The sequence below is a fragment of the Enhydra lutris genome, unplaced genomic scaffold, assembly GCF_002288905.1.
Source record: "Enhydra lutris kenyoni isolate GAN:26980312 unplaced genomic scaffold, ASM228890v2 scaffoldscaffold37, whole genome shotgun sequence".
NCBI classification, from domain to species: domain Eukaryota; kingdom Metazoa; phylum Chordata; class Mammalia; order Carnivora; family Mustelidae; genus Enhydra; species Enhydra lutris.
In genome coordinates this window covers 11,011,358-11,023,914 of record NW_019154121.1, presented here as the reverse complement: position 1 = coordinate 11,023,914, position 12,557 = coordinate 11,011,358, and the positions used below count along the sequence as shown (strand labels likewise).

General features: G+C 39.0%; 1 pseudogene; it reads left to right on the top strand.

Annotated features, from left to right (window-relative positions):
* The first annotated feature begins 1,901 nt into the window (after positions 1–1,901).
* LOC111154375 lies at positions 1,902–9,579 on the top strand (annotated as a pseudogene).
* Positions 9,580–12,557: the final 2,978 nt, after the last annotated feature.

Here is a 12,557-nt window from a genome sequence, read left to right as displayed (position 1 = left end):
TTGACCTGAGTTTGAAGTTTGTTATTGCTCTGGTTACCAAAGTTAGAGTATGTTAATGTTATGTGTTCCAGAGACTTCCAATGCCTCTGGTAGGGGTTTTCTCCACCTCTCACAGTTAGCAAATTGGGGCTGATAACTTTTGTTGTAAATTCTTTCTTGTGCTGTTCACTGTGGGGTATTTAAAGACAACTCTGGCCTCTACCCACTAGATGCTAGTAATATCCTCAAACTATGACAACCAAAATTGTCTCTAAAGAGTACTGAATTTCCCTGGTTGATTCGGGGTAGGTCTCAGTTGAGAGGAACTACTCTGTTTTACTTCTTGGTTTGGCTCCAGGTCCTCTCTTTGTGCTGCTTCTTAGAGAAACTCTAACTCTTTCATCTCTCTACCTGTATTGCTCTCTACATCGATAATCCTAAGGACCTTTGCACGCTTATTTTCACTTGCATTTGGTTTTTAGTGGCTAATTAAAACTAGTTTATCTTCATACCAATTTATATGGCCTCTAATAAAATCTCCTCCAGATAAACATGCAGAGAGCCTGTTTTCCTCCATGCTTGTGCCTGCCACTATGCATAATCTTAGTTGTTTGATTTGCTTCCTCAATTTTCTAATGGTTTGAACACAAATCATTAATGTTTAGTTTGTCTAGCATTTTTCTTGCAGTAGGAGGGCAGCAACAATTTTTCCAGCTTTCCACATTTTGGAACTCAAATGGGAAGACCCCATTATCTTTATAATGTCCCCCAGTTGTCCTATTGGCTATTATTTTTTTCAATCTGGGAGTGGGTCAAGGATGGCCTATTCTAGTGAATTTTCTTATTTAACTCACCTTTCATGTATAATCATTTCAAACCATTTTCTCCTAAGAAATTAAGATTATTTGAATAGCCCTGGATTATTGTTTTACATAATGTCTCCTAAATGTATTTGTCTAGCATTCCTCCATGGTTACTTACAGATTAAATGTTTCTGGGAGGGATGCTACAGATGTGCCTTTGTGTCCTTAAGTGGTCTACACCTATGAATGTATGAGATCCATGGCCACAGTTTGGTTACTTGGTTAATGTGTCAGCTAAATATTTGCCTTGTAAAGGTACTTTTTTCTTTTTTGCATTTAGGAACTAATATGTGGGGTATAACTTTATTTGTTATATGAATACTCTCTTCCCAAAGGTTTTTATCTTAGTTATTTTAGAATCTATTGATGATTCTTGTTGATTTAGTTAATGTTACAGTGTATCTAAAGTGGCTGTTTTCTACCTCTCCTTTAGGTCTCTCCAGAAAAGATAAGTAGTGTTTAATGACATTTCTGCAAATCCAGAAAGTTTTTTCCCATCCCTTTTGTTAGCTCCAGGCTATTGGCTGTTATCCTTAGGCTTTGATACCATAAAATGGCTATGCAAATGGGCACTGTATCCAAGTAATGTCTGGAAACAAAAACAGAACAAAACAGGTCTGTCTACCCATGTTTCTTCTAGAGCAAGAAATATTTTTATAGACTCTCCTAGGAGTCTTTCTTTTTAATCCACTGGTCAGAATTGGAGCACATGCCTTGTGCTAACCAATCAGAAAGAGGAAAATAAAGGAAAAGTATGATGATTTTTGGACCAAATATGGCCCCCTGCTTATGGCTAGGGATGAGCCAGAACCTCTGATATATTTATCTCTGTAAAGGAGACAACATGGTTGACAAATCCCGAATCTCTAATGGGAACTGAGAAGCAGGTCTACATGGTATGGCTGGAAAACAAGCATGCCGGCTGTCGGTCTGGAGGACTCCCCTTCTGCCTTACCAACTTATTCCCAGCACTACCTATGCTGCTATTGTGCATGTGTGTATTAGTGAGAGAAGGCTTAACTCAATTCAGTTTCCTTTTCCTTTTATTTCCTCAGAAACATGAATTCTACTTTTGTGCAGCATGTCCCCAGGGATCTTATCTGCTACATCTGCAAGGACTATTTCACAGACCCTTTCACCCTTAGCGGTGGGCACAACTTTTGTACTCCTTGTCTCTGCCTCCTGTGAGAGGACACTCAGCATCCTACTCACTGCTCTGTGTGCAGGACAGTATCTCCACGAATAGACTTCAAAGGCATTATTTTCACTGTGAGACAAGTTCGTGCTTCCAAAGAATCCATTGCCTGCCAGTTACCGAACTCTGCCAAGCAAGTCTATAGGATACACCTAGTATTAAAGGACCTCTTCTGTTCAACTGAAAAGAGCCCGCTGTGTTTGCACTGCTCCAATTCCCAAAGGCATGCCACTCACAGACACTCACCAATGTCACAAGCTGCTGAGCAGTGCAGGGTAAGTACCGTCACTGTGAAATGTGGAAGACTCTATGCCTTATCAGGCAATGAGCAACGATTGTTGATCTTTATCTTTCTTCTCTTAGTCCTCAAGCAAACAGAATTGCAAGATACCATGTGCCATGCACTGTTCTGAAAAATTAGGGATACAACACTGAAGAAACTAGACAAACATCTTTGCTCCCCTGAAGTTTAAATTCTGTTGGGTTGAGGGAGAATGACGATGAGTTGAGGAGGGTGTTGGCATTTCAGCATAACTAACAGGGTATGTAATCTCTAGAGACAGTGACAGTCATTGGCTACTTTAGCAATGATGACAGCAAACGTCTTCTAGTGATAGCAGATTTAGAAATAATGTATTGTAATCATACCATAGAAAAAGTGATGGCCATCATTTCAAAATTAAATATGAATCAAGATTCACTTCTGAACATTGTCCGTATTACATATAATGTAAGTAGTAGATTCCTCCGATTATGGATTGCATTTTCTAAATTCAGGAACTCTATTTTTGGTCAGTCTCCCAGATTTGACTATTAGTGTTCCCAGGGAAAATCATTGACATATCTGCTTTCTTTACTTTTTTATTTTTCTCATGTCAATCCCCTTATCAATTTTTGAGGTATCTGAAAAGTGCTATTTCTGTTTTTCTAGTGCTTAAATTTGCAGTTCTTTTACAGGAGAAACTTCTGATACAAATGAAGTCTATTTGGAAAAGCAGACAGAAAAATCAGAAAAATCTAAACAAAGAGTACAACTTATTTAGAGCATGGAAGGTAAGAGTAGGCCCTGTTTCCCTTGGAACCAGCTTGGGAGAGATACCATGGTAACTGACAGTGGAAGAACTTAAATTAAATCATAATGTTCCTTGAGCAGGTAATCAGAAAAAGAGCTACATATGTTTCTCTACAGGAAACATGGCCTTCAGTACAGGATTTCACAGTGAGCCCATTGTGTAACTAAAAGACTTTTCCTGGTTTTTCTGGATAAAGCAATATCTACCAGCAATACATCATCAGGGATAAGAAATGCACTATCTCAAGACAGAATGCAATGATCACGGGGATGGAGGTAAATACAGAGTTCTATAAGAACTTAGCAAATTTTGAATGTTAAGAAAAGCTTCTCAACAAGTGAAAATCAATGTGATGTTTGTATGTTAGTAGAATTTGTCATTTCCTGGATATTGATGGCAAAGAGATCTGAGGGACAAGAAAAGTAAAGATGAGACAAACCAGACAACCCATGAAATTGTTCGAGAGCTGCTTGCTGCTCCAACTGATTAGTACATGGGGCACGAGGCAGACAGTGATGAGCGATGTAGATAGAAATGTCATTATGCCCAGATCAAGAATACAAATGCCTAGCTAAGGATTTTGGATTGTGTCATTGATGATTCATGAAGAAGAATTGAGAACCTGAATCTGAAGAAGACAAGTAGACCTTTCTTTTCAAAGAACTCAAGCAATATTGAAGGAGACATATGAGAGACCAGTATCAGAGAATAAAAATTCATTGAACAGTTATCTGTGCATGGTACTATGAGAATGCCAAAGAGGAATAAGAACATTATGTTGATCATTTAGGATGGATTTCTTTTATATTTTTTTAAGATTTATTTATTTTAGAGAGCATGTGAGCAGGATAAGAAGTGGTAAGGAAGGTCAGAGGAAGAGAGAACCTCAAGCAGATTTCACGCTGAACACAGAGCCTGAGACAGGGCTTGATCTCTTAATTCTGAGATCATGACCTGAGCAGAAATTAAGAGTCCCACGCTCCCACCCAGGCACCTCTAGGATGGATTTCTAATGAGTCATTCATTCATATGAGGGCTTTTGATGTATTGCTCACTGTTCTAGGCCAACAAAGAGATACAGGAATGGGCAAAAAGAGAAACAAATCACTGAGCTCAGGAGTTTATAATCAGTAAAAGAACTTGATCCAGAAATTTAGTAAAATTTAGTAAAAGTAAAAGTTGTGATATATGACATTTATGAAGTGCTTGGGTAAAATGAAAGCAGAAAATGAGTATAAGGAGTGTGGGCTTGGGGAATGTATGCTGGCCAAGGTTACACCTGGGCAGAGATCAGAAGGAGCTGGTCAGGGGTGGGGGAGCTGGGGGATGAGCACCTCTCTGAGAACACAGCTCTCTGCAGTAGAAGACAGAAGGATTAGTAAAAGAAATGGGCAGGAAATAATTCAAACATGGAAAGAAGGTGAAGTAATATAAGAATGAATCATATTATTTGGATTTAGTAAAAACAGGCTCTTGGCAAGTTGGAATGTGTAGTTCAGGAAAGAGTAGGGAACAGAAGCGAGGAGTCATTGCTTGGATGAATAACCGGAAATTACACCCATGGACACACTGAGTTTGATTCCATTTGGTCAATAAGTTGGCTTTTATGGCAATAAAAGTGTTAGCACAGAAGCTAGCTAAAGCCATTTTAACAAGGATGTTTAATGTTGATACTTCCAAAATAATCTAGTAAATCTGTGTGTGTTTAAAGATGGTGTGAAGAGAAGGGGAGAAAGTGAACTGGAGACAGACCCACAGAACAAGGGGTTCAGAGACACAGAGATGTAGGAGACAGAAGAGAGGCAAGAATGTGTGTGTAAGATTGTAAGCTGACGTCTCTAAGGAGGTGACACAGGGTGGACCAGTCAAGAGGAGGTGGGTATGGTCCTGAGGCAGGCAGGGACAAGCTCTGGTGAAGCACAGAGTTTTGGAAATGAAGGTAATTTAGAAAGATCATGTGCAATGTCCTCTATTTTCCTGAGGAAGTCAATTGTTGCTTTTTTGCTGAGAGCAGATAGTCAGTTTATGAATATGAGCGTTCAGGAAAATGAATTATGATTTAAATATTATGAATTATGTAAAACAATAAAAATTGATCTTAAATTTCTATTTTTACATGAAAACATGGATGTTTGAGGGTAAGTCGTTGTAAACACTGGTGCAGGCAAATAAATAAACGTAAAAGAAAGAAAGGAAGGAGGGAAAAAGGTAAGAAAGAAACCAAATGTGTGGTTTCTTAGAAGAAGAAAGACATAAAGCTGTATGTAGTACTTCTATTATGTGAATATATGCTTCAGATCATGATGTGTAGGTTCAAATTCTAGCCCCTAAGGTGATGGTAGTAGGAGTGGGGGCTTTGAGTGGTGATAAGATCACGAGGCCAGAGTCCTCAGGAATGGGACAAATGTCCTTCTGAAAGAGATGCTAGAAATGTCCCTTGCCCCATCTGCCATTTGAGGACACTATGAAAAGATAGCTATGTAGGAAGTGGGCTCTCATCAGATACCAAATCTGCCAGCACCAATCCTAGACTTCCTGGCATATAGAATGGTGAGAAATTAATTTCTGTATTTATAGCTACCCAATCTATGGTGCTTTTGTTAAAGCAGCCCGAGCAGACTAAGAACACTGTACATAGCCCACAGATTATAGATAATGAAAGAAGAAAAAAAACATCCAGATATATGGCCTAATTAAACCAATGTCATTTCAGGGTTTTGTAAATCTACGGATGATGATGATCAGGGCTGAATATCCTAAGGTAAACCACTATCTCCATGAGGAAAAGCAAAAACATTTAGAGAGCCTGGCAGTGGAAGGCAAGATAGTTTTTAATCAACTCCAGAGAAATGTAGCTAGAATGCGTCACATGGGGAAACCCCTGAGAAAAATGTATGAGGAACTAAAGGAAATTTGCTGCAAAACAGATGTGGACCTGAACCAGGTAAAGGCTAAGGAAAGATGTCAGGGTGTTGAACACCAGACTGCTCAGAAATCATTTATGTTCACTGAGGTCTATACCCTTGGACCTCCATTATTTTCCTGTTTCCAAGGTCCAAGTCTGCCCTCTTTCACTTTGGAATGTCGGGCTTTGCTCCTCCAGTATAACCTGGAAGCTCAGAGTCACATTCACCTTATACAAAAAGGAAAACTATGTAGAAAATTCTGTGGAACAGATCCAGAAAAAAAAAAAAAGTCCTTCTTAACTCTTCTACTGAACTTTCAGTTTCTGACAGCAACAGAGCAGCTCGTGAATAGATCATTCGACTCTGTATCTGGACTTGTCAATATGTGGGAATGTGGAATGTATCCATTCTTTCTGTTTTGAAATTGTAGATTTGGAGCCCACATACCCTTGTAAGAACTTTGGGGAAAGCTCTGTGAATCTTGCCATAGATTAGGACAAACACAACCAACTGTTTATTCTAAGAACATCTTCTGTTTTAAATTTTATTATGATCATGATGGTATCAATGTATGCAAATATAGGAAGAGTTTCATCTTTGTAAGGAGGAGGAAAAGAACAAATGATTTCACCCAAGAAAGAAAAGTGGAGATACAGAATTTTCCAGTCCAGTCTCATAGCCTCAGACTAGACTAAGCATATCTTGAACTCAAAGCTAAGGCTTCCTTTCTTTCTCTTCACAGGATTTTGGAGACCTCATGAAAAGGTAAGTTTGCCCCTCTGTTCAAGTTGGTTTATGGTGACAGTGGTCAGGCTGTTTCTGCTGAGATGGACACACACCTTTTTGTGGCAAGTTTCTTTCTGTCTGCATTTAGAAACAAAGGCAGTCTTCTCTAAACACTTCTAGGTTTTATACTGGCCACCCTTAGGTAAAAGTGAAGGTTGAGAGGGATGCGGGTTCGACTGTAAGACTTAATGCAGAAGTTTCCAAAAGATAATTATTTTTCCTGTCTCTAATTTTCAAAATCCCAATTATTTGAGGATTATTCCAGGTCTTCTATGGGAAAGGCAAATAAGCTCAGAGAGGCAGCAGGTGGAAGGATGGTGAGAAGAGGGGACAGTGAAAGTCCCCAAGAAAGAGCTTCCTACAGAGCTTAGACTCCATATGTACCAGGCAGCAAGTCAAAATTTTGGCACCTACTGGATTTGGGCAACTAAAAGGGAATGGCTATATGACTCCCCTAGGGAAGCCGAAGCTAAGAAAGAGATACAGTTGTGAGTGAAGTGACATATCTCACTGAGATTGAAGTGGGAAGAGCAGGGTGGCTAATTATAAAATACAAGAACAACTGCAGTATCCCTTGATTTGTGGAGTTGAAGTCACACCTTCTGCACCTAATGGAGAGAATTCTGATGGAGCATCTTCAAGGGATTGCTTACGATCCCACTGGATGTGTTAGTAAGCAGCTTTTTTTTTCTTTGCAGGAGTCCGTTAATGCAGCCTGCACATTCCCCAGCCTGTGAACCTGCAGCTGAGCTCATGGACCATCACAGGACTGTCCAAAAGGCTTAACAACTTCTGAGGTGGCGAGACCTCACTGTTTCCTCCAGGAGGAGATACACCTGGAGGACCTCCCCTCATTGCTCTATTGGTCTTTTCAGAGAACAGGGAGGCAGGTCAATATGAATACCCTTATAACTAATTATATTTTATTGTTAATTAGCAAGTAAAAGCTATCTGAAGTCAGTCAAAGACAATTGAATATAACCATTTTCTTATGACAATTTGCAGTGAGTTTAAAACCATGAAAACATGTGGCATTAAAACTACATATTAATTTAGCTATTTCAATTTGCAGATGTTAACTATGGTTGTATGTAGATGTTCAGATTCTTAGAAGCACCCTTAGTGGTTATTTAAATGTTTATTTAAGAATTTAATTTGAAGGGGGCGCCTGGGTGGCTCAGTTGGTTAAGCGACTGCCTTCGGCTCAGGTCATGATCCTGGAATTCCGGGATCGAGTCCCGCATCGGGCTCCCAGCTCCACGGGAAGTCTGCTTCTCCCTCTGACCTTCTCCTCGCTCATGCTCTCTCTCACTGTGTCTCTCTCTCTCTCTCTCAAATAAATAAATAAAATGTTTAAAAAAAAAAAAAGAATTTAATTTGAGGAATGTATTTGAAAAATCTCAAGACTTAACAAAGGAGTGAATGTATATTTATAAACAATAGGTACAACCAGAAAACAAATGGAACATATGATTTGTTGTGTGGAGGGACAGATGGTGAGGCTGGCAGACAGGAGAAGCGGGCCTGGGATGGGATAAGTTGGATTCGGATTCCATGATGTATGAGTTAGAAATTCAGAGAGAAAAACCACTTCTAAAAAAAAAAAGGCAAATATGGACTTTCAGTTTATTTTACCTTTGCTTGTTTGCATGTTGTGTCCCCATGTTTGAGAAAGGTGATCACTATTTAAGACTAATAAAAATAATAATACCATATTTTTAAAGTGATCTGTAATACATTTATTACTGTTATTATATTTACTTTATTTTGTGCTAGTTGGTGAATGAGAAGACTTACGCAAGTGGAGGGCCATATTGGTATTTACTTAGCATCGATGTGCAGGCTCCTAAACGTTCAGTGAACTAGTGAAAATAAAGTGAACCTGACATCCTACATGTTTCTGTATTCTCAAAGTTGTCTTTCCTCTAGTTCTATGAAGAGACCTTTACGTGCTCTGTAAATCGGCAAGGAGTCCCTTGCTGATGTCTCTGGATTTCCAGTGACACACACTGTTTAGTCATTTGTGGTAAAATAGTGTTCTGGAGCAGTTAGTATGGACTCTGTCATGAAAGCTAACTGTTCCATGTTCCAGAACTTTATGAGGAATTACTAAATGGTAAGTACCTTGAACTGGCCATAGTGGGGTGGGAGTGTTCTCAGGAAACAAAGCAAACCAGTTTTTGTTTGGTTTTAGAGATGTACTTGTTCGGCATTCACCAGAAGACGACTGCACTTGTCCCCAGAACTTTTAAACTCTGTTCTTTGACTTCACTCTTTTCTTCTTACTGAAGTGTGTCTTACATTGGACCATAACATAAGCAGTTACCGTGTGGCTCTGTTTGAAACCTGAGACATCTGCAATGCAGTCCTGACTATGAACACATGCCCCCCAGTTTCACAAGTCCACGGTACACACTCTTGTGGGAGCTCAGACCTTCACCTCCAGCAAACATTACTGGGAGGTAGATGTGGGAAACTCTCGTAACTGGATTACAGGACTTTGCAAGGATTCCTGGATAAATCGCAATGATATGCTGCTCAACTCTGAGGGTATCTTTCTACTTCTGTGCATCCAAGTGGACAACCTCTGTCACCTCTTCTCTGCCTCCCTACCATTGTGCCACTACATCCAAAGACCCCAGGGCTGAATAGGGGTGTTTCTAGATTATGAATGTAGTACAGTAAGCTTTGTTTACAAAAGCTCCCTTATTTGTAATTTCCTCTCGTGCTCCTTTTCTTGCCCTTTCAGACCTTTCATTTGCTGTGGACCCAAATGATCAGGAACAGCTCATAAACCAGCCCAAGGTCTTGGGAATTTTAATAGCTGGGTAGTGTCCTATCCTGGTGACTTCTCGAATGGGGAAAATCACTTATACCTCATGGACTTGAACTTCATCTTACCTTCAGGAGATTTATCTGTATTATTTTTTAAAGTAGTGACAATGTGAAGGATATACATTTGTCTTTTCTGTTCTATTTAAATAAAAGTAATCTCTCTTATTATATTGTGTGGGATATGTGCACTTTTCATTTGCTATCTGAGCTTCCTAGACGTGGAGGAATGCATGGGTGTGGAAGCTAGCTAAATGGATGAACACAAAGCACAGAGAATTCTCCTTCCAGACAGTTCTTGTCAAAACCCAGTGTCACTTTGGAATTCTCTTCTTCCTCCATTCATCTGGCTAAGTCCCTCCTCCAAGAGTTCTCCCTTTACTGGAGTAGCTTCGGTTCCATTATAACAAGACCTCAAGAACAGCTTATCTCTTCCCTTTGTAAAACTCATCAACTCAACAACAGAATTCAGGTCTTTTCCAGTTTGCCAATCACAAGATGGATAGCCAATCTCAGTGCTCTTCATACCACATTCCAAGAATGAATCACCAGCCTGGCGGCATGAGAGATAACAACAAAATATTTGAATAAATAAATAAAAGAATGTGTAAAAAAATATTAAAAGCAAAGGCTACAGAACCAACAGAAAGTTATGATAATGAAGACACAGTAAGACAGGAAGTGCTGAGAAACATTATTGAATAAAGAAATGAATTATGTTACTGTTCAGATTCATGGGTCAGAAATTCCTTTTAACTGAAAAGAAAAATATCAATTGTATATAATCTGACTCCTCAGTGTTGCTGTAAGTACTCAGTAATGAGCACAGTATTCCAAGAATACAGACAAATTTTACCAGAATGATAGTTACAGACAATAATGCCTTAATGCTTGGATACTGAACTATTTTTAAGGATATTATATAAATAGTCAAAACACACATACACACACAGATTTGGGGGAATGTGTAAACCTCAGTTCTCAACCACACAAAATATCAAATAGCCAACATTCAAATTTCATTTCAAAAAATGCTCCAGACTTAGATCTTAGAAGTTCACAAAGTAATCAGACTTTAAAGTAATTCTCTCCAGGAATCCCTGCTCTCCTTCTCTTCCCAGAGAATCTTCAGTAGTGAATATTCTGGCAACTAAATTCACTTCTGTGAAAATGTAGTAGCATAGAAGCTACACCTAGATTTTCAGAGTGTTGCCTAGGGAGTCTTTAAAGCAATTTGACAATCCTGATCCCCTCATCTCTTGGAAGGTTCCAAGAGTTGCTACATACTTAACAGTTTTGTGTTGACTTCTGGCACTGGCCAAAATGGAATAAATCCTCGAGTCCAACTCACCCACGGATGACAACTAGAGACGTCTGAAGAGACCACCGAAAGTAAGAACTCTGTATGTGAGGACTCCGAGAAGTTAAAAATAGAATGTGAAATGAGGAGACAGGTTAACTCTTGAATAATTACCCATAATGGGACTGAGTTTTGTGGGATTCTTGTTCCTCTTCTCTTTCCTGGCATTGACCGGATGGAAGGAAGACCCAGTTCTCCAAACTGCACAGCAGGCGCATACACAAAAGCCCCAACACAAACACCTACTTTCTAGCCAAGGAACCAGGAAGAGAAGCCTCTGCAAACATATAATGTGGGAGAAAATCCTTTCCTTTTTCCTTTTCCCTTATTTATTTGAGAAAAAAAAGTTTGAGTGTTAAGATAATTAGATACCTTAATGAATTATTATTAATTGATTTTCTAGGTAAATAGTGTCTCAAAAATAATGGCAATATTTACAACTTTTACATCTTTAATTCCTTTCTCTTTCCAAATATGTTGGTTTGGAATATCCCGAACAATGTTAAGTCATAGTGATATGCTTGTCTTGCTTCTGTCCTTGAAGCTAGTAGGATTTTTAATGATTATAATTATGCTGATCAATATGCATTTGAAATAAATGATAACCCATTCAAAAAATACCTATTTTTCTTATTGTTCTTTTTAACCCATAATGTCTATTTTTTGTTTTAAAAAGTCACTTCTTGGGACACCTGGGTGGCTCAGTCAGTTAAGTGTCTGCCTTTGGCTCAGGTTATGATCCCCAAGATCCTGGAAGCAAGCCCTGCCTCAGTCTCCCTGCTCAGGGGTGAGTCTGCTTCTCCCTCTATCCCTGCCCCCACTGGTGCTCACTCTTGCTCTCTCTCTGTCTCTCAAATAAATAAAATCTTTTTAAAAATATCACTTCTCTCATGTATCAGTGTAATCTTTTCTTTAGCTATATTAATACAGGGAATTAGATTGTTGAGTTACCTAATATTAAACCCACATCATATTCCAGAAATAAACCCATTTACTTCTGCTGTATTGAAAAGATATAGAGTTTAGGCAAATTTTCCAGCATTTTATATGCTGGAAATATAACAGATAGACAAAGCTTCTGATTATTAACTTCACTATTTTTCATGATCTAGAATTGAATTCACTCTTGTCCCAGATAGTAAGACCTGAGTAGGGGCAGCAGGGTGAGGGAAACAGGACTCTTATTATTACAGTAAAGCTGAAGGACTTTCCTGGGCTCTTTCCTAGAAAGTTGAAAGAAAATGTAATTAGGGAGAAGAACCAGGGAGGAAAATCTCTCTCAGAAATGTTCTAGACACATAGACTGGAATAGAATACCACTTAGGCTCTTGCATTCTGCAGAAACTAGACAAAAATTGACTGGGAAATATCAAGGAGTCTCCATGTGCTCTGACGCACATGGTGCCAGAAACACCAAAAGAAGGGCAGGTATCCCTTCATGTCAGGGATGCTTGAACTGATTCTCAAGGAACTAGCAAATCAGAGGAAGGAAAGGAGATAGTAGAATTAATTCCTACATTTACCATACTTTTCCATTCATTGGGCATTCCTTTTCTTCAAGTA